The sequence below is a fragment of the Gorilla gorilla genome, chromosome 1 (genome assembly GCF_029281585.2).
Source record: "Gorilla gorilla gorilla isolate KB3781 chromosome 1, NHGRI_mGorGor1-v2.1_pri, whole genome shotgun sequence".
In the NCBI taxonomy this organism is placed as follows: Eukaryota; Metazoa; Chordata; class Mammalia; order Primates; family Hominidae; genus Gorilla; species Gorilla gorilla.
Genome location: NC_073224.2, coordinates 178,323,688 through 178,347,405, shown reverse-complemented (window position 1 = coordinate 178,347,405; position 23,718 = coordinate 178,323,688). Strand labels below are relative to the sequence as shown.

At 42.9% G+C, this 23,718-nt stretch overlaps 1 pseudogene; it reads left to right on the top strand.

The window, feature by feature from the left end:
* The first annotated feature begins 9,984 nt into the window (after positions 1-9,984).
* Positions 9,985-11,433, top strand: LOC101153166 (sepiapterin reductase-like; annotated as a pseudogene).
* Positions 11,434-23,718: the final 12,285 nt, after the last annotated feature.

Below are 23,718 nucleotides of genomic sequence, written 5' to 3'. Positions count from 1 at the left end.
TTGAGAACCACCGATTTCATCCCATGCCCTCCTTTGCCAACGAATAAACAGAAACTTGAAGAGGTTAAATGCCTTTTCCCAGGTCAACCAGTTTGTTGGTGACAGAACTGGTTTGGGGCTAAATTTTCCTGACCTGTCTGGTGTTTGTTTTCTAAGGGCAGGAGACTCATTTTGCATTGGCCTGCTGGATGCCCTCAGCCGATTAGCTCTCACAAGAGGAAGTTAGCTTCCCCCACCCACCTGTTGGCCTGTCCCTGGGCTTCTGCCCCAGCTTCTGCTCTGGGCCACAGCCTCTGCTCATGCTGCTCTACTCCAAAAATCAAACGCTGCCTGGAGCTAATGCCAATGGTTGCTAAACTTATGAATTCATTTCCTAAAGCCTAAGGGACAGAATCTTTGAGCATGTGGGTTAGCAAGCTACAAACAGGCAGGTGCTTTGTTTTGGCAACACAGGTGTCTTATATACAATATCTCCTCCATCTATTTACCCAAAGCACTTAATAAGCAGTTACTGAGTTTCCCAATGATAGTTATAGAAGAAGATGTTATTTACCAATTGAAAAGGAATTTTTGCCATAGGCAGTTAGCACTCAGTTTCCAGATGAAAAGGTGAAGATCCTTCTGGGAAGTGAGATACTGTGTGCATTATGTGAGATGAATATGATCCAGGGAAAGGTGGCGATTAAGCAGATCCAGACTCTTTTTTTTTTTTTTTTTTTTTTTTGTTGAGATGGAATTTCACTGTTGTTGCCCAGGCTTGAGTATAATGGCGCAATCTCAGCTCACCACAACCTCCGCCTCCCGGATTCAAGCGATTCTCCTGACTCAGCCTCCAGAGCAGCTGGGATTAGAGGCACCTGCCACCATGCCTGGCTAATTTTGTATTTTTAGTAGAGACGGGGTTTCTCCATGTTGGTCAGGCTGGTCTCAAACTCCCAACCTCAGGTGATCCACTAGCCTCGGCCTCCCAGAGTGCTGGGATTACAGGCGTGAGCCACTGTGCCCAGCCTAGCAGATCCAGATTCTAACCACAACCTGTCTATAAAATGGAACTAACACTGTCATGACCTCTGAATGGATTAAAAATTAATCATTATTATTAATCACAATATCAATAATAATGCTGAACTATTACTAAGTGCTTACTACATTCCAGGCTTTCAAATGACCACTTTACATGCATTGTCTAACTTATCCTCAGAGCAACCCCATGTGAGTTATAATTATTACCCCCATTTTACAGAACAAGAGAACTGAAGCTCAAAAGGGTTAAAATACTCACCTATGGTGACAGTTTACAATGGTAAGGCTAGTGGTTGGAGCCCAACTCCTATCTGACTCGGGACTTCAAAACATTATGTAACACAATAAATGCCTATTAGCTGATTCTATGCCAGTGGCATTCAAATATCAATCTCTAGTTCTGAGCTTTCAAAGGAACTCTGTGCTTCTATTCCCAAATGCTGAAAGAATATCATTAATTATATATTCCACTATTGTCTCAAACTTAAAAGTGCCTAAGCCAAACTCTTTCCTTCCTTTCATAAGCATTTACTGAGAACCATTCGTGTTCAAACCTCCATGGTTTGGAATCTAGGGCAGTGGTTCTCAACTGGGGGTGATTTTGCACTCCAGAGGACATTTGATAATGTCTGGAGACATTTTTGGTTGTCACCACTGGGGCTTTGGAGTGCTACTAGCATCTAGTGAGTACAGGCCAGGGATGCTGCTGAATGTTCTACAATGCACACAGTAACTCACCCCCCAAAAGAATTATTTGGCCCAAAATGTCAATAGCTCTGAGGTGGAGAAATTCTGGTTTAGGAATACAAGGATGAATTAGATAGCTAAAATCAATCCTCTGATGTAAGAGATATACATATAAATTTTAAGCACGAATTTTACCTAGATATCTGTGTGATGACAAGAGGTCCATCAAGAGCTATGAGGTTTATTATGGGCTGGAGAAGTCTTAGTGGAGGAGGTGGCACTTAAGCCAGGCATCAAAGGAGAGATAAGATCTGGATTCTGGATAAAAAAGAACAAACAGTGTGCAGGGTGTGGGTGTACATGAAGAATGTTGGTTTATTTTAATTGGAGTGGAGGAGGTGTGAAGACGAGTAGTGGAGAAACGGGGGTAATATTTTGTTGGGGCCAGACCAATGGGCCTGAATGCAAAGACAACTTCGGACTTTAGGTGTAAGTAATAAGAAGCGATCTAACATTTTCACATGGGGTGTAATATGATCACAATGTTCTAGGGAGATGAATCTAGCAGCTGAATAAAAAATGGATTGTGGAGAGTAAGGAGCTGGAGACAAGAAGACATGTTATAACACTATTGCTACAGATTTTGCTATTTTAAAATAAACCACTTGGCTATTTTTGTTATTATTAGTACCAAACAATAACTGAGTGATTACTGTGATTTAGGACCTAAGCTAAACACAATATATATATATATATATAATCTTACTTAATGTTTCTCACTTTCATAAGGATTTCCCCATTATATAGATAAGGTAACAGGGTCTTAGACTGGATAAGAAAGTGGCAGTCAGTTTGGAGTCCAGCTCTGACTAACAAAGCCTTTGCTCCTTACTGCTTTGTGTGCTGGGCACATGGTCTGGATTCTTAAACTCTTGATCAAACCAGACTGTTCTCATTTATAAGGTGGGCAATAAAACCAAACAGCTCAGACCCCTACTGGGAATGGGACGGTCTAGGACAAACAGCCTCGGGAAATCTGCTCCTCCTTGGAGGCTGGAGCTAACTGTGGGGATAAAAGGAGTGTTTCTCTGGGCTTTGCTGGGTGTGAGGAGCATAGACATATGTCCTATTACAAATACACCTACATAATAGCTTCCTTAAGTCTATTTTAAGTCTATTCCTCCCAAGGAGATGGAAAGTAAGAGTGAAAACGGGCACAATCTGGGACATCTGAACAAAAAATCAGACTTCTCATGTCAGGCCTCTCCTGCCTTGATGAGGTTGCAAGCAGGGGATATGAAGTGGGGAATAGAAGGGCTGTGACTCCGAAATTCCTTGTTGACTTGGCTCCTGATCAGATTGCTAACTAGGTTCAGGTGTGAGCTCTGGTTTTGTTTCAGAGACTTTTGGGCACAGGCGAGGAAGGAGAGGAAAGGCATCAAATGTATCTGTAGTCAGAGTGGGTGGCAGCACTAGAATTGGAGGGTGTGCCAACAAAGACATTGCCATACGTGCCTGCTGGCACCAAGTGGCAGTGACAGGCCTCTAGTGGGCCTGCAACTAGAGTGTGTTTGGTGACCCAGGACTCCAGCTTTTGTTGTGAAAGAAGATTCATTACAAGGAACAAGAGAAGGAAAGGACCAAAACAGTGTCCACCACTGAGCACCCAAGGACCAATAAATGAATTACACGTGAGAACCTCCTTGAATTCTTCCAGAACTGTCAGATAGAAAAAGATGGTGGACATACTCACAGAGCATGCAGGGCAGAGCCAGAGAGACACTGTTTGATGGCCACCTCTGCTGTTCTACCTGACTCCTTCCAATGCAGGATAATCTTGAAACTATTTTGGAAAGTTCGTGATCTACAATTTAAAGATCAAGCAGTGCAGAATTTCAAGATTCCAATTATTCTTTCTAAAATCCCACAAATTTAAAGAAACATAAGTTCTTGCCACACCTCTTAGATTTTGACATTCTAATGAATATACTTTTAAAGCAAATCAGGATACAGACTCCCTCTCTAGCCTTGATTTCCTCAAGGTCAATGATTAAATCTGCAGCACTGGGCTCAGGAGGTGCTCAAGAAGTGTCTGCCAGGTTTAACAGAGTGCAACGTTTGCCCAAAGCATCAAGAATATTCACTACATGAATTAATATAATTTTAATCCAACTTTTACTTTCACCTAGTTATAAAAAAATAACCTTATGCATCAATATGCCTATTTTCACACAGCCTTTGCCCACAGTCTGTAAGCTGTCCTAATACTAAGACCAAATGCCAATAAGCAAATGTTTTTTCCTTGAGAAAATCTGGAAGAGGGAATTACACTAAAACATACTACTCAGAAGGATCTGTTCCACTGGTTTTGCTAGTAGAAGTGGCATAATTAGGCCTCTTCAAACCAAACAGTGTCCTGAGAAAAGAGTGAAAACCAGAAATCCAGGTTCTCATTGATATGGCCTCTTCTCCATTCTGCTGCCTTTCATGAGCTATTCTTTACGGAAATAAAGCTTGAGACTAAAAGCACTGCTATCAAGACATGAGGGTCTCTAGACAACTGGAAACATCCCTGGTCACTTCACACACCCCACACCACAAACTCTCTTGCTTGAATCCAACCTGGTAGATAATATATTACCCAACATTTGAAGTATCAGGTTGGCTTTGAATCCCTATTAAATGTCTACTATGCATTCAGTGAGGAGTTTCAAGTTATAGAGATTAAGAAGAAAGGCCCTAACATTTGGCTTATAAGCTAGTTGAAGAAAACACAGTGCATGCAGAACAGTGGAAGACAATATTCCTTCCTCAAACACTACTGAGTGCCTACTTTGAGCTAGGCCCTGTGCTAGACAATAGGGGTGCCAAAAGTAAATTGATTCCATTTGGTTCAATTCAACTCATTATTCATTTGGCATTTGTTGATTGAATGCTCTTGTACTAGACTACTGCTTTTCAAACCTTAACGCATATGTAAATCACCTGTGGATTCTGATTCAGTAGGTCTAGGATAGAGCGTGGGAGCCTGCGTTGCTAGCAAATTCATAGGGTATGCCGATGCTGCTGGCCTGTGAACCACACTTTGAGTAGTAAAGGACTGTACAATATCCTAGTCCCTGGCTATACAGAGGCAAATAAAATAGCCATGACCCCTGCCCTACTGAAGCTGATATGCTAACAAGGAATGTAAATATCAAACAAGGAAGTAGAGTCAGCACTGTATTTCCACAGTTTCCACATTCATGTATTCAACCAATCACAGATCGAAAACAGCCAGAAAAAACAACAACAACAAAAAAAAACTGCAACAATAAAGAATAATATAAATAAAAAATATAGTATAACAACTTATTTACATAGCATTTCCATTATATTAGGTATTATGAGTAATGTAGAAATGATTTAAAGTATACAGGTGCCCTCTGTCAATGGCATTCTGGCAAAAAAAAGTATTTTTTAAAGGTAAAAATGTAAAATTAGATAAGAGAGTAAAAAATTTTAAAATAACATAAAAAGAGAGTATGCAGGAGGATGTGCATAGGTGATATGCAAATACTATGCCATTTTATGTAATGGGCTTGAGTATCAGAAGATTTTGGTATCCGAGGGGGTCCTGGAACCAATCCCCTGAGAATATCGAGGGAGGATCATTCAATAAAGTACAATGCTAGAGGAAGTCCAAAGTTATGTTGGGAGCATTGTGTGAGGGCACCTAACTTCATCTACAGATCAAAAAAACTTTCCTGAGGAAGTGATATTTAGATTGATAAGAATTTGCAAATAGTGAAGGAAGAGTATTTCAGGCAGAGGGAACAGCATGTTTGAAGGCATGGAGGTGAGAGAAAATTTAGATATTTAACAAATATTTACCGAGTTTTCCCATTGCCAGGCTCTGTACTGGGTGGAAGACCCTGGCACGGAGGAGACTACACCAGGGGACACAGATATGGGAGCAAATGACTTCAAAATAATGTGGTAGGAGCTCTAACAGTGGTCAGCACCGGGCACCAGAGGAGCACTGAAGAGACTGCCTAATCCATCCCAGAAGGGATGGTATTGGAGCTGAGCCTTGACAGACGAGTGAGAATAAAGAAGGAGATGTGGCAAGGTGGGAGACCTGGTCCTTGCCTCCATGGACATAGTCTAGTGGGGAAGTTGGCAAGCCGACTATATAATACTGATTATAGTGCAGTACAATAAGTGTCTGGGAACAGTGCCTAGCACATAGTAGGCACTTATTAAATATCTGTTGAATAAATTAATGTATAAATGCTGTATAATACTGATTATAGCGCAGTACAATAAGTGTCTGGGAACAGTGCCTGGCACATAGTAGGCACTCATTAAATATGTGTTGAATAAATGAATGTATAAATGCTGTACGATACTGATTATCATAGAGTACAAAAAGAGTCTGGGAACAGTGTCTGGCACATAGTAGGCGTTCATTAAACATGTGTTGAATGAATGAATTTATAAATGCTGTGCTAGCGGCAGATACAATCAGGTAGTCCTAGAAACAATTGGGTACTAAATTAAGAGTTACCAACTCCAAGTGCCCACGGAGCTCAGAGCACAAAGAGCTCCAAAAGGGTGAAACATGAACCAGACTTGAAGGAAGGATCAACTCTGTGGGATGAAGGTCGGTAGACATTCATCCTGAGAAGGAAAAACTACCATTGACACCGCTAGAAGTAAAGGGCGAAGAAAACAGGAAATGAGCATAAAGCAGGATTTCTTAATCCAGGGTCCATGGTACTTCTGGGGCATCTATGAAACCCCAGAGATTATAAGCAAAATCCTAGGTATGTATGAGAAAGGTTATTTTACTGGGGAAAAAGACTAGAACTTTCGTGAAATAGTCAAAGGAATCCAATAAGCCTAAGCAGGTCAAGACTGTCTCGGGGAGAACAGGTAACCTACTTCAGATAGCCTGTGAATCACTTCATTCGTGACAAATAATTATGCCAATGGACTCCCAACACAGAAAACCTTGGGTCTGAGTGAGCAGCAGTGGTTTCAGCCCTGCCTTTAAGTGGCATTTTTAGCATTTCCTTGCTGCTGCCTATCAATCCAGACCTATCCACGTTGTCAGGGTATCCTTAGCAGCTGATGGAGATGCCTCTTTCCAAAGGCAATTTACATGCACCAAAGTCCTTCCTCCTAATGATTTTCCAGTAGGGACAATGCCCTCTTGTTAGAATGTCCACTGTTTACATTTATCTGATCTTTTCTCACAATTTCCATTGAGCAGCAGTTGCTACAACCACCTGAGCATCGAATGGGCAATTAATTGGAACAGATTTAATAAATGTACTAGAGAAGGAAGCTGTATGTTTATGGACTACAGTCCTTTCATGGTCATGCATAATGGACCAGACACTTTTCCACCCAGCTGCTTATGCTACCACAGTGAACACAAAATTTACATACCTGGAAGAAAACAGCTTCTGAAACATTACTAATGAATGTAGCGAATTTGTCTGTTAGGATAAGCTATGGTATCTCCACGGCTTAACTTTGCACCATCCTATTCTTGGTTAAAAATATCTACAGTGTCTCCCCTTACTGTCTTCTTTCTAAAATATAATTTTATATTTTAATTGAAGTGGCCCTTTTTCAACCAAGAATCAGGGCGTTGTGAAAGAGCAATGTGCATTCCCCCTGTTTGAAAGCACAGAGAATGTTTAAAGTTTTTAGAATACAAAATAACTTTAGAGCGGAAACCTTAGCAACCAAACTGTACTAGTAGGAGTGTAATGTTCAAAGAGGGGGACAATGGTCCCAATCCCCTCAGGGTTAGACACACCACATAAGAAATATTTGTATCCAGTACTTGATGCCACATTCTTCAAGGGATAACGATAGGCCCATGAGGCTGGTAGGTGCTCTCAAAGTGAAGGCAAATGGCAATGGCTAACATTCCATGGAGTTCTTGCTAAGTGCCAAGCACTGTCCATTTAATCTTCACAATTACCCTATAAAGAAACTATTAGGGGCCGGGCGCAGTGGCTCACGCTTGTAATCCCAGCACTTTGGGAGGCTGAGGCGGGCGAATCACGAGGTCAGGACCTCATGACCAGCCTGGCCAACATGGTGAAACCCCATCTCTACTAAAGATACAAAAAATTCGCTGGGCATGGTGGTGGGTGCCTGTAATCCCAGCTACTTGGGAGGCTGGGGCAGGAGAATTGCTTGAACCTGTGAGGCGGAGGTTGCAGTGAGCCAAGATCGCGCCACTGCACTCCAGACTGGGTGACAGAGCAAGACTCTGTCTCAAAAAAAAAAAAAAAAGAAGAAAAAAAAGAAACTATTAGGTTGGTGCAAAAGTAATCGCAGTTTTGCCATTGAAATTAATGGCAAAAACCTCAATTACTTTTGCACCAAGTTAATATTATTATTATCCCCATTTTACAAATAAAGAAACTCAGGGTCATGCACATAGTAAGTGAAGGAACTCGGAGTGCCACTCAGTTCTGTGTGATTTCCATGGACCCTCAGTGTAAGCAGTTGGTATATTTTTAATTAATCTTGCTAGAGATGATTGGTAATTATGACACTGAAATCATTGCAACTGTGTTGTGTGTGCATTAGTCTTGTCTCACCAATCAGAATAAGCACACTGCGAAGGCAGTGACCACATTAATTACACACGTTTACTTTCCAGGCTAAGCACAGAGCTGGACGTAAGCAGGTCTTTCTTACATCTTTTGCTGAATAAAATAACCCATTTTGAAATGCTTCAAAAACCAGTTTACCCATGAGATTATTGAGGGTGTTGGGGGAAAGTATTTACATATTTACATATTTTGTAAACATTATTTTTCTGATCTACAAGCTCCAAACTCTCAGGAACTCACCATGTTTCTTCACTGGGCCAGACAAGGAGAGTAATAAAGAATTAACCTTAATTATTCAAAGAAATCCAGATGGTGAGAAAAGAGTAAAAAGCAGAACTTCAACTTGGATTATCTCAAGACAATTGCCTGAAAATTTCCTGCTTACTTTTCCTGTTTAAACCTGGCTTTTCAGATGAATGTGAGGTGATCTGCTTTTCTGTGATTCAGAACTTCATAGAATTTGGCAGGCCAAGAATTCCAAAGAAAGGAAGAAAATGAAAGGAGGAAAGTGAGGTAGTGAAAGAAGATGGGCAGAACTTGAGAAAGCTTTATAAAGTAACAGAACACACCCCACACCCTTTGGGAACAAAGGAACAAAGCTGATGGAACACCACAGATGTTCTCCTTCCCAAACCATGAAAGCATAACACTCTACAACTCCTCCTCACTCCAAGGAGTGGCCAGTGCTCCTTACTGGAATATCTGTACAACAAAGGTTTTTGTTGTTATTATTGTTTCCTTAGAACATGGATAAAAAGGAAAAAACACCATTACCAGAAACTGTCAAGTGTGGTTTAACTGTATTATCATTTTATCTTGATTCTTGTTTCTCTCTAACAAATTTCATTGAGGTATAGTTTACATACAATAACATGCACTCATTTTAATTGTACTCATCCATGAGCTTTGGCAAAGCAATACACCTTTGTAACCACCACTGTAATCAAGATATAGAACATTTCCAACATCCAAAAAGATTCCTTTGTGTCAACATGCTTTGTTCAGAGTGAAATTGAAAAAAAAAAATTAAAATTAAACAAAAATGGCCAGGTATGGTGGCTATGCCTGTAATACTAGCACTTTGGGAGGCCCAGGCAGGCAGATCACTTGAGGCCAGGAGTTCGAGACAGCCTGGCCAACATGGAGAAACCTCATCTCTACTAAAAATACAAAAATTAGCTGGTTGTGGTGGTGCACATCTGTAATCCCAGCTACTTGGGAGGCTGAGGCACAAGAATCACTTGAACCCAGGAGGCAGAGGTTACAATGAGCCAAGATTGCATCACTGTGCTCCAGCCTGGGTGACAGAGCAAGACGCCATCTCAAAACAAAACAAAAACAAAACCATTCCTTTGTGCTGGTCTATCCCCACTCACAACCCTAGCCCCTGGCAACCACTGGTTGGCTTTCTGTCACTCTAGATTAGATTTTTCTTTAGCATTTCATATAAGTAGAATCACATGGTATGAACTCTTCTGTAGGTGACTTCTTTCACTCAGCATAATGTCGAGATTCACCCATGTTGCTGTGTGCATTGATAGTTCACTCCTTTTTCTTGCTGAGTAGTATTCCACTGTGCGGCTAGACCATGAGCACAGTTGACCCATTTGCCTATTGGTAAAACTTTGGTTGCTTCTAATCTTTGACTACTATGAGTAAAGCTGCTATCAGCATTCGTTTGACTCTTACTTTTGAAGTGAAATTCAAACCTAGCCGTTTTGGTGAGGCATGGAGATGAGAGATAAAACTAGCATTTTTAAGGCACCTACTAAGAGCTGGGTGCAGAAGATGAAAGACGAGGAAAGAGGGGATTATTCTTTCCCTCTCTAAAGAAAGCACAATAAGGATTGCCCTGGCCAGGCACGGTGGCTCAGGCCTGTAATCCCAGCACTTTGGGACACCGAGGCGGGCGGATCACCGGAGGTCAGGAGTTCGAGACCAGCCTGATCAATATGGTGAAACTCCGTTTCCACTAAAAATATAAAAATTAGCCAGGTGTGGTGGCGCTTCTGTAATCCCAGCTATTCGCGAGGCTGAGGCAGGAGAATCACTTGAACCCAGGAGGCGGAGGTTGTAGTGAACCGAGATCAGGCCATTGCACTCCAGGCTGGGCTACAAGATCGAGACTGCCTAAAAAAAAAAAAAAAAAAAAAAAAAAAAAAAAAAAAAAAAAAAGCTTTCTAAAAATTGAGCAAGGAGCTGGAGTCTCCGGAAATGACTAAGGCCCGAAATATTAAATATTTCTGCTCATAGTTGAAGACAAAACCTTATCCAGCCTTGGCGGCTCCTTTCCCCTTCCCCCTTTATCAGGGACTTAGTTCATGATCAGGACTGCGGCATGGAGGGCGGCCTGGAGCGTGCTGTTTTTGTGCTGACCCGGGCCTCCTGGCCTCGCTGCTGTCGCCGAGCTACGTGCTGGTCCTCAACGCCCGCAACGACGATGCGCTGCGGCAGCTGGAGGCCGAGCTGGGCGCCGGGTGGTCTGGCTTGCGCGTGGTGCGGGTGCCCGCAGACCTGGGCGCCGAGGCTGGCTTGCAGCCCGCTGCTTGGGGTCCTGCGTCAGCTCCCCAGGACCGAGGAGCTGCAGCAACTGCTCTTCATCAACAACGCGGGCTGTCCTGGGGATGTGTCCAAAGGCTTCGTGGACCTGGGTGACTCCACTCAAGTGAACAAAGACTGGGCGCTGAACTTGACCTCCATGCTCTCTCTGCCGGACTTGCAGCGTCTTGAAGGCCTTACCAACCAGTCCTGGCCTCAACAGAACTGTGGTTAACATCTCAACCCTCTGTGCCCTGCAGCCCTTCAAAGGGTGAGCGCTGTACTGTGCGGGAAAGGCTGCTGGTAACATTCTGTTCCAGGTCCTGGCGTCGGAGGAACCTAATGTAAGGGTGCCGAACTAGGCCCCAGGTCCTGTGGACACAGACGTGTCCCAGCGGTTAGCCCGGTAGACCTCCATGGACCCAGACATGCGAAAAGGCTGCAGGAGCTGAAGGCAAAGGGAGAGCTGGTGGATTGCAGGGTGTCAGCCCAGAAACGGCTGAGCTTGCTGCAAAAGGGGGTGTTCAAGCCTGGAGCCCACGTGGACTTCTACTATAAATAAGCCGATGTCTTTGGCTTCCTGAACCTTTCTGCCCCCACTTTCAGACACACCCCCAGAGCCCCATGGCTCCCCAAACCCTGCCATGGTGGCAGTCCTGCCTTACACAGATAAACACTCATGTCTACTGTCCTACCTTCACACATAGCCTGCTGTGATGAGCTTCCAGGTCGCTGGCCTTTCCAGTTGTCGAGAGTCTGGATGTGGCACCCTGGATTATGAGGAGGCTTAGGAGAGAGGTTATGGGTATTCATGTCTCTATCCCCAGGAATAGAACTTAAGGGATGGGAAGAGCAGGAAAAGAAGCTGAAACACACAAGAGAAGAGGTTGTGTCTCCTGCTCATAGCTAGTCCATGGGGAGAGGGAAGAGTGACCTGAGTCAAATAGGAGGACGCATGCAGATTCGCAGATGGCCTGGTAGGGAGGAAGAGCAGAGGGTACAAGTCCCTGCTCACACAGATGCCCCTTGCTGAGGGGAGCAGCAGCTTCTGTTGAACTTTGTGTCCTCACTCTGATGTCTCCTTCCTCCAGAATCCACCACCCCTTCCCCAGGCTGGGAGAAGGGGCCCTTGGGTGTCTATGTACATGGCCAAGGCAGATACAAATAAAATTAAAAAAAAAAAAAAAGGGAGAGGGTTACTTAACCTTTTCAGTTAAGGCAACATTGCTACCTTTCACGGAGTGAGTGATTGAAGTCAAGAAAAAAGCCCTGCTTGGGATTAGAGAAACTGAAAAGAAATACGATGACTCATTAAAACAGTTTGAAAACTATAGAAAGGTCAACAATTTAATGCAAATATTAATCAAATGCCTAGAAAAAGAAAAGGGAGGCAAAAGTGAGTGAAGAAGAACATCTATTGCCCTTCATATGTGTCAACCACTGAGCTATGAGCTTTACCTATATGAATTGAATTGATTTTCATAACCCTATAAGGCAAGTACTATTTTTATCCCCATTTTACATATGAAGAAATCGTGCCACAGAGAAGTTTAATAACCTGCCCAGGGTAACACACAGTAGAGCAGTCAGGATTCCAATTCACTAACTACTGCTTTATCTTCTTCCTTGGCACTACATACCAGTGACTGCTGGGGCAACAAAAATGTAGAAAACATGGTCCCAGTCTTTGGAGGACTCATGGGGAAACACCATACAATATTCTGACTTTGGGAAAGTGACCTAATATTTCTAATTAAAATGGAAATTAATAACCTCTTTAATGTCCTCCTTACAAGGTTCATTTATTTATCCCATAAGTTCTTACTGAATATCTATTATGTGCCAGGCACAGTGCTGAAAGTTCCTCATGGAGCATATTTTCTAGAAAGAAGACAAGGCAATACATGTAAAAAATAGCCACCGGGCATGGTGGCTCACGCCTGTAATCCCAGCACTTTGGGAGGCCGAGGTGGGTGGATCACCTGAGGTCAGGAGTTCGAGACCAGCTTGACCAACATGGTGAAACCCCGTCTCTACTAAAAATACAAAATACAAAAATACAAAAAATTAGGCGGGCGTGGTGGTGCATGCCTGTAATCCCAGCTACTCGGGAGGCTGAGGCAGGAGAATGGCTTGAACCTGGGAGGCGGAGGTTGCAGTGAGCTGAGATCATGCCATTGCACTCCAGCCTGGACAACAAGAGCAAAACGCTGTCTCAAAAAAAAAAAAGAGCCAGGCACAGTGGCTCACGCCTGTAATCCCAGCACTTTGGGAGGCCGAGGTGGGCGGATTGCCTGAGATCAGGAGTTCGAGACCAGCCTGGCCAACATGGAGATACTCTGTCTCTACTAAAAATACAAAAAAAAAAAAAAAAAAAAATTAGCCAGGCATGGTGGCAGGCGCCTGTAATCCTAGCTACTCGGGAGGCTGAGGCAGAAGAATCACTTGAACCCAGGAGGTGGAGGTTGCAGTGAGCCGAGATCATGCCATTGCACTCCAGCCTGGGCAACAAGAGGGAGACTTCATCTCAAAAAAAAAGAAAAGAGAAAGAAAATAGATATATAAGTAAATGGGGGGAGAAAGAATGGGGGCAGAAAGAGAAGGAGGAAAGGAGAAAGGGAAAGAAGGAAGAAGTTATTTTTGGACAGTAACACATGCTATGAGAAAAAGGAAACTGAGTGATGGGATGAAGGGCGATTTTAAGTTCAGAGGTGGTTGTTATTTTGCCTAAAAGCGGCCAGAGATGTTCTCTGTAAAGTGATGACTTCAAACTGATAACTGAACCGTGAAAAGTAGCCAGCCATGTGCAGGTCTAGGGACAGTGAATTCCAGTTGGACACAAAAGTAAGTGCAAAGATTGTGAGTCAGACAGGTCATCTTATATTTGTGGAAAAGAAGGCACCCAGCAGGGCCAAAACATGATGACCAAGGGGGAGAGTAGGAGATAAAATCACAGAGGCAAGCAGGGACCAGATCATGAAGGAACTGGAATTAGATTTTTTTTGTAATCCCAGTGAGAAGCTGTGAGGAAGGTTTTGAATAAGAAAGTGATGATTTTTTTTTTTTTTTTTTGACAGAGTTTCACTCTGTTGCACAGGCTGGAGTGCAGAGGCATGATCTTGGCTCACTGCAACCTCTGCCTCCCGGGTTCAAGCTATTCTCCTGCCTCAGCCTCCTGAGTAGCTGGGATTAGAGGAACCTGCCATCATGCCCAGCTAATTTTATGTATTTTTTGTATTTTTTTTAGTAGAGACGGGGTTTCACCATGTTGGCCAGGCTGGCCTCGAATTCCTGACCTCAGGTGATCCACCTACCTCAGCCTCCCAAAGTGCTGGGATTACAGGCATGGGCCACTGCACCCAGCCAAAGTGATGATCTTATTTTCATATTTTATACACTTCCCTGACTGCTCTATAGAGAATGGATTTGGTGGGACTAGAGGGAAAGTGGGGAGAGCAGTAAGGAGGTGGTTGCAGGCTGGGCGCAGCGGCTTATACCTGTAATCTCAGCATTTTGGGAGGCTGAGGTTGTTGGATTACTTGAGCCCAGGAGTTCAAGGTCAGTCCGGGCAACGTAGTGAGACCCTATCTCTTCAGAAACTAAAAAAAGTAGTCAGGCGTGGTGGTGTGCATCTGTAGTCCTAGCTGCAAAGGGAGGCAAAGGTGGGAAGTTTGCTTGAGCCTGGGCAGTTGGGGCTGCAGTGAGCTGTGATTGTGCCACTGCACTCTAACCTGGGTGACAGAGAAAGACGTTGTCTCTAAAAAAAAAAAACAAGAACAAACAACAACAACAAAGCAAGAAAGTAGTTGCATTAGGCTAGATAAGATGGTGGTGGCTTGGTTAATGGTAGTGACTATGAAGTGGAAACTAGTTATTGGAGTCAGGATTTATTCTGGAGGTGCAGCCCATACGACTTGCTAATGAATTGAGGAATTGAGAGGAATCAAGGGTAACTTTCAGAATTTCAGTTTGGGCAGCTGTTTGAATGGTGGACTCCTTAGATGACAATGGAAGTAGCATATTTGTGCTTAATTTTAGAATGAAAAAGCATTTGCAAATTATAAAATGCTCTCCAAAAGTATACTGACACTGAAGAAGTAGGCCACCATGAGTCTTATAGCTGCAAGGAACTGAATTTTGTCAACCATCTGAATAATCTTAAAAGTCATCTTTCCCAGTCAAGCTTCCAGATGAGAATACAGCCCTGGCTACCTGATTGCAGTTTTGTGAAATCCTGAGCAGGGGTATCAAGTACTTTTGATGCAAATCTAAAAGGCAGGGACCAATTCAGTCCCAGCTGGCCCCAGTCATATCTGGCTCCGCATTCTTGGTGGGCCATGAGCAGATTTTCCTTTAGGGAAAGGGAATTTGATGACTATGTGGCCCTCTCAGGAAAGGCTATTTGATGACAATAATCTTTGTCGTTCTCTCTTGTTGACCCACCAAACCAGTCACAAATGCTGGGTTACTCTGTTCTTTTCTCAATCACCACATTTGATTTCGCTGAACTTGTAAAAATCTATTCAACCCAGGAAAATCTGCATCTACAAGGCTGGCGTCTCTTCTCCTAGATAAGAAACAGTTCCCCCAAAACTGAGACCACAACTCCCACCTGCTTCTTGAAATCTTTCCAGACCACAGGACCCCAAGGCTGGGTGGGACCATGATGGTCACACAGTTAATTCTCCTGGCAGATGTCTGAATCCTCCACAGCCTATCTGCCATGGCCTCTTGCTTAAAACCTCCAAAAAGGAATTGTGGAGACAGATAAACCTAATTCTAAATTCTGACTCCATTTCCTGCTGCCTGTGGATCATGTACAAGTTCCTTAACATCCTTGGGCCTTAGTTTTTTCATCTGTAAATGGGGGATAGTAATACCCTTACAGAGTTGTTTTGATCGATCTAAGTGAAGCACTAACTCTTGCTTCTCCCTGTCTCCCTCTAGTGATGAAAAACTCTAGCCCAGTTTTCTCTGATTTCTTTTACCTGTTAGTCTCGTTAACAACCATTTTTGACACCTAATAATATGCTATGTTTCATTGTTCTTCAATTACTTTGTATGCATGGGTCATGACCTCCCAAGAAGGCTGAAGATAAGCAGACATATTTTATATTTCTTGGGGTCTCCCAAAGAATTTAGGTCAATCCAGGGCATGCAGCAAGCATACAGTGAAACAGTAAAACCTGCCAAATTAAATTAACTATCCATCATTATGAGAATAACTTAAAACTGGCTCTCCCAAATGAACTGTCATTTAATTGAAGTTTGTCATAAAAGGACTGCCTTTCTACCATATCCATTCTCAAGTTAAAAAATACTGAGTGCAAAGTCCTTTGCTTTTAAAAAGAAATATTTTCATGCACCTCACGTTTGCATTTGAAACAACCTCCTAACCAAACAAAAAAAAAAGAGAGAGAGAGAAAAGAAACTAAAAATGAAGCATCCTAAATTGTACAATTCCAGTGTTGTTTCCTATCCCTGAGACCAAGACACGCTGAACCTCAGGTTTGCCCCTTTCTTTTCTCATTTGCCTACCCATTTGTGTATCCAAGAGTTAAGATTTTAAAAGATTGATTTTTTTTTAAAGAAATGAATCCCAAATCTACATACGAACTGTAAGGTTCTCATTTCAAGTAGATACAGGTTACAGTATGTTTGACCATAAAAGCAGAAAGGCTAGGATAAAGTGCCGTGAGGAATCTATTGGAAGAAATGGGATCAGATAGATGTGGTGCACTTCTCTTAAGTGCATATCACTTAACTGCATAATCAGCTTGTGCTCCTAAGAATTATGCAGTCTCTGTCTGGCCCCCATTAGATTGAATGTGTTGCTACTCCAGTTAATTGCATATCAGCAAATTGCATAATTCAACTATATGCACCCTGAAGTGAGTTCCAAGTGCCATCCAGGACAATGTAATCAAACTAGGGCAGTGAAGAGCTGGAATACTTATGAGATTCTGCCCATTTGTCACATTTGGTTTGGATGGTCTGTGCTGTGAAGAAGGCAAACCACTGGGCATAGACCTTGTGCCCTGGATTCCTGTATAACTTCTCCCCCACACCACAACCACTGCATGTAGTCCCCATCCCAGAACTAATTAAAATGAGTCCAAAAGAAAACAGGATGTCATCATATGGAAGTGTGATTAAATTAAAAACTCTGACTCCTCACCATGGTGCTCTCCTTCCCAGGACTGACATTACTGATAAGGCAGACCAGAAAAAGTAGCAGCTATTTGGTTCTACCAAGAACTAGCTGAGCAAGTGTATTAGTCTGTTCTCACGCTGCTAATAAAGACATACCCAAGACTGGATTATTTGTAAAAGAAAGAGGTTTAGGCCGGCTGCGGTGGCTCACGCCTGTAATCCCAGCACTTTGGGAGGCCGAGGCGGGCAGATCACGAGGTCAGGAGATCGAGACCATCCTGGCTAACATGGTGAAACCCCATTTCTACTAAAAAAATACAAAAAATTAGCCGGGCGTTGTGGCAGGCGCCTGTAGTCCCAGCTACTTGGGAGGCTGAGGCAGGAGAATGGCGTGAACCCGGGAGGCAGAGTTTGCAGTGAGCCGAGATCGCGCCACTGCACTCCAGCCTGGGTGATACAGCGAGACTCCGTCTCAAAAAAAAAAAAAAGAGAAAGAGGTTTAATTGACTCACAGTTCCACATGGCTGGGGAGGCCTCAAAATCATGGTGGAAAGCAAAGGAGGAAGAAAGCCATGTCTTAACGTGGCGGCAGGCAAGAGAGGGTGTGCAGGGGGAACTGCCCTTTATAAAACCATCAGATCTCATGAGACTTATTCACTGTCACAAGAACAGCATGGGAAATCCCACCTCCCACAGGGTCCCTCCGACGACACATGGGGATTATGGGAGCTACAATTCAAGATGAGATTTGGGTGGGGACATAGCCAAATCATATCAGCAAGTCTTTTCATCTCTCTAGGCCTTGGTTTTGTCCACCACATTAAGCTGTTATGAGGGTTAAATGCAACACTGCTTGATAACCTACAAATTAATGTAGAAATCTATTACTAGATGCAGCAGAGTGAGGATAATGTGCATTGTATCAAGGAATATAAAGAGTCCACCAAGCTGATAGAAACACTTCAGAAAAGATCTGGGCCACAGAAAGTGGTAAAATAGAAATGAAATGAAAGAAATGGTACTGACCCTGCGGCAAACTCTTCAAAGGTTAGATATTGTCCTTGGTTTTGTTTCGGTTCTCACTCTGTAAAGATTCAGTGCTCTTTCTCATACACACATGCACACGTGTCCTTCAGTGGGATCCTCATTATGTTGCTTATTTAGCAGAAATGGCAGCACATCCACATTATCCAGCAGTAAGCTTAGGGGCTAGTTTTGAAGAAAAAAAGTACCCACCATACAATGCTCAAAACCATCCAAATATCCCAAGGAAAAGTTTGACATGCAGGTGCCTGTATCTCGGAATATGGAGGAAATGCTCAAATGCCAATTTGCGTTATTGGAATGCAGCTGAAAGACTTCAGTTTCCCACTGCTCTTTGCAGATTTCCTCTACAGGTGCTTTATTCTCAACTTGTATCTATTAACACTAAGAGTCATATTTTTTAGACACCTTTCCTGCGTATATATTATTCTTCCTAAATCACCTGGAGGAGTATCTAAGTCACTAGTTGCCAAATTATAGAGTAGTTGACTGCTCATTTATTGGCTGCGGAACGGTGAAGAAGAGATGATTCCTAGTTCAGCCTCTAACTATATGATCCTGGGAAAGTTACTTAATCTCATTAAGTCTGGCTTTCCTTTTCCCACAAAATGGGGTCAATAATATAATCTACCTTCTAGGGCTTTTGCGAGGTTTCAGTGAGATCTCATATGCATAACATGAGGCACAATGCTGAGTTGTGTTACAATTTGCTAGCACAGAACTCACGTATTATCCAAGTGGACTAATATGAGTTACGCATCAACGTTTTCACAAAATACTGAAATAATGTTTGTTTCAACAAAAATTTGTTTTTTGGGGGGTTTGGGGTTGTTTTGTTTTGTTTGAGACGGAGCTTCACTCTTGTTGCCCAGGCTGGAGTGCAATGGCACGATCTCGGCTCACCACAACCTCCGCCTCCCGGGTTGAAGCGATTCTCCTGCCTCAGCCTCCTGAGTAGCTGGGATTACAGGCATGCGCCACCACGCCCCACTAATTTTGTATTTTTAGTAGCAACGGGGTTTCTCTATGTTGGTTAGACTGGTCTTGAACTCCCAACCTCAGGTGATCCACCCATCTCAGCCTCCCAAAATGTTGGGATTACAGGCGTGAGCCACCGTGCCCGGCCCTTTATTTTATTTTATTTTATTTATTTATTTATTTATTTATTTTGAGACAGAGTCTTGCTCTGTTACCTAGGCTAGAGTGCAATGGCACAATCATGGCTCACCGCAGCCTCAATCTCCAGGGCTCAAGCAATCCTCCCACCTCAGCCTCCCAAGTAGCTAGGACGACAGGCATGCACCAGTATGCTTGGCTGATTTTTTCTTTTTTTAATTTTTAGTAGTGATGAGGTCTGGCTATGTTGCCCTGGCTGGTCTCGAACTCCTGAGCTCGAGCGATCTGCCCACCTTGGCCTCCTAAAGTGCCAGGATTACAGGCATGAGCCACCTCATCCGGCCAAAATTTGTGATTTTAAGTCATTTAATATGCATGTTGTTTTGGCTCACTTAAGTGCCTAATAAAGGGCTTTTATTTGGAAGGACAGCATCATGGTATAAAGCAAAATGTGGGCACAAACCATTCTAGAAAACTGGCAGGAAAAGAAGTGACTCAGTATTTCTGCTCTAATCAATATTATCAGGTGCAGCCGTATTTCACCATTGAAAGGACAATGATCGTGTGCCTGCAAGGAGCTTGCACAGAGAAGGAGCTTAAATTGAGTTTAATTAAGTGCTGGTTGACTTGAACTAAGGACAGAAATTCAACTGACCAATTGTTCCAAATGGAAGAGTCTATTATTTCTCAATAGGTGGATCAAAAACTGAACAAGAATGTTAGTCTAACATTCAAAATCTTTCAAAATCTGGCTCTTTTATGCATCATGATGCCCCTAGAACCCAGTACAGCGCCCCATAGATAATGTGTTCAGTGAATAATTGTTGAATAAGTGAATTAAGTAATGACTCCAACCTTTGCTTCCAATCTTATCTTCCACTATGTCCCAGCATGAGACCTCCACTCATGGTTTCCTAAATACTAACTTATTCATTCCTACCTGCAAGCCTTTGCTCACAAGACTTCCCCACATGCTATGTTCACTCCTTCTTCTTTTATGCAAATTTGTCTCACTTTTTCTTTTCTTTTTTTTTTTTTTTTTTTTTTTGAGACAGGGTTTCTCTCCCGCCGCCCAAGCTGGATTGCAGTGGTACGCTCTCAGCTCACCGCCTCCTGGCCTCAAGCAATCCTCCTGCCTCAGCTTCCTGAGTAGCTGGGACTACAGGCACAAGCCACTACACCTGGCTAATTTTTGTATTTTTAGTAGAGACGGGGTTTCACCATGTTGGCCAGGCTGGTCTCGGACTCCTGACCTCAAGTGATCTGCCTGCCTCAGCTTCCCAAAGTGCTGGGATTACAGGCGTGAGCCACCATGCCCAGCCTGTCCCACTTTTCAAGGTGTGATGGTTTTGAACTGTGTCAACTTGGTTAGGCTGGAACCACATTTTCCAGGATCTCTTTTCCTGTATGATTCCAGGTTTAAGTTGACCAAAAGAGAAATTTGCAAGAGTTCTGGAAAGAACATCCTGATTAGATGTGGTGAGAGACATAAACAAAGGGGTTAACAAGTTCAAACTGGTCCTCGCATCTCAGTGTTCTGAGAGCAGCTCTCCTTCCTGACTGCTGGCCCTGATGACCACACCAACTCCCCGCACCCATCACCAGATGCAGAGTCAACAACCTTCTATTGGCTTCTCCATCAGTTCTCTATGGTAGTCCCACCCCAGAGCTAGATACCTGTGGCTTCCCAGATTTCCCTTGCAAGCTCCCACTCATCCATCCATGGCAGTGTTTCTGATCATTGAAAGCATGGATGGCAGAAAAGAAAAGAAAAAAAATCTGTGTGTTTATTCCAATGGGTAGAAAGTAAATTTAAAAGTTTACTCTATTGGGTAGATGATGGCCAAAGTAAACCATTCTCCCTAATCCTTGCAATTACTCACATACAACCTCCATGCTAAAAAGAAATAAAAAGTAATAAGTAGCAATTTTATATCTGATCTTCCAGCTTTCCTTTCTCGACCTTGTTTCCCCAGATGCTTCCACAATTATGTGATATCTAATTGTTATAATCAGTTCCTCATTCATAATACTCATAGTGGTTCTGCTTACCTGATCAAACCTTGACTGATACACGAGGCTCAGTTCATGTAACTGCTATTCCTTGATCCCTTCTCTGACTATTCTAGAGCAACTTCTCTATGCTTCTTTGGTACAATGTGTTTGTGGCCCTCCACTGGCATTAGTCATATATTAGCTTGTACTGCATTTACATCGACATAGGCCTTCATGGTTCTAAGTGTATAGTTGGTATTTAGGAAGAGTTTAATGAATAAACGAAAATTTACACAGCCTATGTGTCACCATTCTCACACATAGCAAACATTATTTATTGATCCCACCTCTTATTCCCATGACGCTTGAGCTAAGCCTTACAATCCTTTTCAACACAGTGCTACAGATAGGCAGTTGGAAGTGGCATGGATGAGGAAACCAGTTTTTCATACAGTTTCCATAAGTCTGAGTATGAATTATACTTTTTAGGCAAATTAAATAGCATCAAAGGTCATAGTGCATGTACAGATTGAAGCTCAGATGCTACTTCCCTTCCCAACTTCCCACGCTATTGCCCCTATTTTTCACATAGTAGATCCCCAATAAGTATTTGTTGAATGAGAGAATGTTAGTGTAACCTTCACAAATGAGCTGGGTGAGCTCTACAAGCCAAAGTGATTCAACGAAGTTCCAACCTTTTTTTTTTTTTCTGAGATGTAGTCTTGCTCTGTCGCCCAAGCTGGAGTGCGGTGGCCCGATCTCGGCTCACTGCAACCTCTGCCTCCCAGGTTCAAGCAAGTCTACTGCCTCAGCCTCCCAAGTAGCTGGGACTACAGGCGTTAGCCACTACACCCAGCTAATTTTTGTATTTTTCGTAGAGACAGGGTTTCACCATGTTGGCCAGACTAGCTTCAAACTCTTGACCTCAGGTGATCCACCCGCCTCAGCATCCCGAAGTGCTGAGGGATTACAAGCATGAGCCACTGCACCCAGCCCCCATTGCTTTTAAAATAATGAAGAAGCAAAAGGCCAGAGAGAGTGAGCCTCTTGCATTTTAAGAAGCCCATTCCAGCCATAACAGTCCTTTCTGAGCTAAAGAAGGCAAAGTACAAACACATCCAGGCCCCAACTAACAACAACCAAAATGTGACATGTTGTCAGGTACTTGGAAAGAGGGAAAACCTTTCTAGCTTTTTTCCTTCTGGTGTTATTAGCCCACTGCTTGGCAATGACATAGAAGGAAGACTGTGGAGAAGAAAAGAAGTTTGGAGGGAAAGTTTGGGTTCAAAGGAGCCAGGTAGAATTAGGTAGAAAATACAGGGTCTAGAGAATGATATTTTTTGTTCATTTCTGAAAAAGGAACCCAAATAAACACATGATTGATTTGACACTTGGAAATACTATTTTTGGTTTTCTCTCTTTTCCTTAATTTTGCCCTATCAACCAAGACCCATATCTCTAAGAATTCTGTCAGGTACTTCCCATTCCTGTGTTCATTCTCTTATTTCCTATTCCTGTGAATAAAATCAGATGATGCCTCTGATAATCCTGGATATTGATCATTGAAAGCATGGATGGCAGAAAAGTAAAGAAAAAAATCTGTGTGTTTATTCCAATGGATAGAAAGTAAATTTAAAAGGTTACTCTATTGGGTAGATGATGTCCAAAGTAAACCATTCTCCCTAATCCTTGCAATTACTCACATACAACCTCCATGTTAAAAAGAAATAAAAAGCAATACTGTTCTTTCCTGTTCTCATTCTCACTTGAAAATTGTGTGTCTGGTTTCTGTTGGTTTCTCATTGGAAGAGAAATTTTAAGAATACCTCAATTCAATTGATGTGTACTCACATGCTGAAGTCTGGGGTATGCACAAGCTAACAAGAGCTATGCTAGGGTGGGGTGTGGTGGTTCACACCTGTAATATCAGCACTTTGAGAGGCTGAGGTGGGAGCATTGCTTGAGCCCAGGAGTTTGAGACTAGCCTGGGGAACACAGTGAGACCCTGTCTCTACAAAAAAATTAAAAATTAGCCAGATGTGGTGGCACATGCCTATGGTTCTAGGTACTCGCTTGAGCTCAGGAGATCAAGGCTGCAGTGAGCCATGATCATGCCACTTCACTCTAGCCTGAAAGACAATGTGAGACCCTGTCTCGAAAAGAAAGAACTATGCTACATTCATTTTCTGCTGCTCCATCAGTCAAAAGAGCACTAAGGCCTGGTTCACTGTTAAACATGAGATATTTTTATTTCCCTTCCACATTTTTGGAAACATAGATTCCAAAAATTTGGAAAGATAGATCCACTTTCCACATTTGGAAAGATAGGTCCACTGCCGACAGTTTCTCCATTCGAATGAAAGCAGCGTTAGGACCAGATATTATTTTTGTGTTTGCAACCCCAGGGACTAAAGCAAGGCCCGACACAGAGTAGGTGATGAGTAAATGTTTGTTGAATAAATGAATGAGTTTTACTCTTTTAGTATAGCAAGCAGAATAAAGGCCCCCTCCAGGGGTGTCCACATCCTAGTGCCCAGAG